Here is a 2,826-nt window from a genome sequence, read left to right on the forward strand (position 1 = left end):
CCAATTCGATTAATATTAAAATGAAGTGATGCGTGATAAAGAAAACCAGCACTCTAATGCTGATGCTGTTGGTTCACAAAATAAAATTTTTTAATTATTGTCTGTTAAACATACTAACAAAAAAAAAACTGTTTAGGAGTTATGAATATGTTGGCAAACATAAGCTGTAAACGAAGACTTTAGGTGATATGAAACTGTGGTCAAAGGTCTATCAGAAATGCGAAAATTATTGGGTGTTTGGTGCGGGGGGGGGAGAGTTGCGGGTATTTGCGTTTATGTCCCCACCAATGTCAAAAGGAAACCTACGCCCTTGCCTGTAAGCACACATTTTATTCATTGTTGAAGTCTACTCAAGCACAAAGCGGATTGATCTATGCTTTGTCTATTTGAATGCTCATGTTCCATCTATCATGCACTATGTAGAAAGGGTATTATTGTACTGTCAATTGATTGGTTCACATTTTCAGATGTGAAAAGCTCTTTTAATAATCATAATTCTGTATTTACAACACTGAGACCTTGTCTAATTTATTTTTTCTCTTTCATGCATAGTTTATTTCAAAAAAATCTTTTCAGAAGCCTGCCGCAAGATGCATCCAAAGGTGTCTACAAAGATGCTTTGTGAGTATATAGCAGACACCTTGAAGTATGCCCCACATCGAGGAACAAGGGTAAGTCAGTGATCTTTTCCCACATACAGTTTCCCTCCTTGGTTATTTTTCTTATTAAAATTTGTAAATTTGATTGAGTCTTTGTCCATTTACAATATTCATGTTATTTTCTCAAATAGAAATTTTCAATAAAGGACTAATTTTGTTTGTTCATCAAGCTATCATATTGATAGATACATCTGTGACTATGACATTGTAGATCCTATAGATCCAAGGTTTTGAGTCCAGTTCACTAGGTCTTGCACTAGGTCTCACTAGATCTCGGTTTGTCAGGAAATGACTTTGCCCATTGCTCACAGATAGGGGCGTAGCAGCCATTTTAAAAGTGTGGTGTGGGGTGGGGGGGGGACAGTTGTCAGGTGATGAGACCCTCAAAGGCAAACAGTTATGTACATAATGTACAAAGTAAATATATTAATTAAAGTACTAAAATATGATAAATTATTAAAATATAAGTATTCAGTGCAAAACAACTTTGTTTATTGGGAAAGGATAATTCTACTCCGTACGCGAGCAACACGATGCGACAACAGACAGCAGAACCCAATAATCAGTTATGTCTCATTTAGCAGACGCTTTTATCCAAAGCGACAAGTAGGAGAGCATTTAACACACACTGGATCCGGCACGACGTGACGAGGTTCTTAATGGGTTCTATTGTCTTTTGTCGCACTTTTGTCGCACTCGGTCCGAGCGTTTTAATTGGCTTTCCTACCTGCCTGTCAACGTATGTATTAGCACAGTGTTTCCCAACCGGGGTGCCGTCTGCCGGCGCGACGTGACGAGGTTCTTAACGGGTTCTATTGTCTTTTGTCACGTCGTATGATTGCATCGCTTGCATCCAGTGTAGACGCGATGTTACAGTAGGTTAAATCATAACACTGTAAAGTCATATCTACAACCCCATTTCCAGAAAAGTTGGGACACTTTGTAAAATATAAATTAAAACTGAATGCAGTGATTTACAAATCTTTTAAACCCATAAAAATAAGGTATTTTTGATTTTGATGTTAGCAACAACAGGGCCATGTTTACCACTGAGTAGCATCCCTGCTGTATAAATCTGGGAATTGAGTTAGCATTGTCTGGTGGAAATATGCAAGGCCTTCCATGAAAAAGACATCATCTGCATGGAAGCTTAGAACTAAGATATGATTCTTCTCCTCTTTGGTCCATCCATGGTTTCCAAAAAGAATTGCAAATTTTGATTCTTGATTCGTCAGACAAACTTTGCCTCTGTCCATTTTAAATGAGCTTTGGCCCAGAGAAGACAGTGTTGTTTCTTGATCACAGGCAGTGATTTCCATTACAGAATCATGCCAGTTTTTAATGCAGACCCAAAGATTACAGGTATGCAATACTGATTCAGTCAAGTCCCTTTAGCACAGAGATTTCTCCAGATTCTTTGAATCTTTTGATGAGATATTCAGTCTTCACAATTTTACATGAAGGAACATTATTTATAAATTGGTCCACAATTTGTACACAGATTGGTGAACCTCTGCCTATCTTTACTTCTGAGAGACTCTGCCTCTGTAAGATACTCTTTTTTTTTTTATACCCAGTCATGTTACTTGACCTGTTGCCAGTGAACTTAATTAGTTGCAAAATGTTCCTCCTGTTGTTTCTTTATAGTAACACTTACTTTCCAGTCCTTTGTGTCCCCGTTCCAACTTTTGAGACCTGTTTCTGCCATCAAATTCAAAATAACAGTATTTTTGTCTTAAAATGGTCAATTTAATCAATTAAAACATTTGATTTGTTTTCTATGTTCTATTGTGAATAACATATGCATTTAAGAGATTTGTAAATCATTGCATTCTGTTTTTATTTACATTTTACAAAGTGTCCCAATTTTTCTATAATTGGAATTGTACTTGTGAAGACAGCTCCCAACGTAATATTTAACAACAGTCATGAAAAATAAGAATAATAATTAATGATAAAAGGAATTAATTAATATAATAAAATGAATAGATAAAATTAGTAAAGATTAGTAAATATATAATGGAATTGAAATAGATGTCACGTGTATGTCACGTGTAAGATCCTTTAATATGGCATTAGATGATGTGGTATCCCAGAAACAAAAAAGTTAAATAAAAAACACGTTTGTTGGATCAGTGTGAAATGCCTGTTGGCGTTTGTTGAATCA

Source organism: Sinocyclocheilus anshuiensis, unplaced genomic scaffold (assembly GCF_001515605.1).
Source record: "Sinocyclocheilus anshuiensis isolate Anshui unplaced genomic scaffold, SAMN03320099.WGS_v1.1 scaffold166, whole genome shotgun sequence".
Classification (NCBI taxonomy): Eukaryota; Metazoa; Chordata; class Actinopteri; order Cypriniformes; family Cyprinidae; genus Sinocyclocheilus; species Sinocyclocheilus anshuiensis.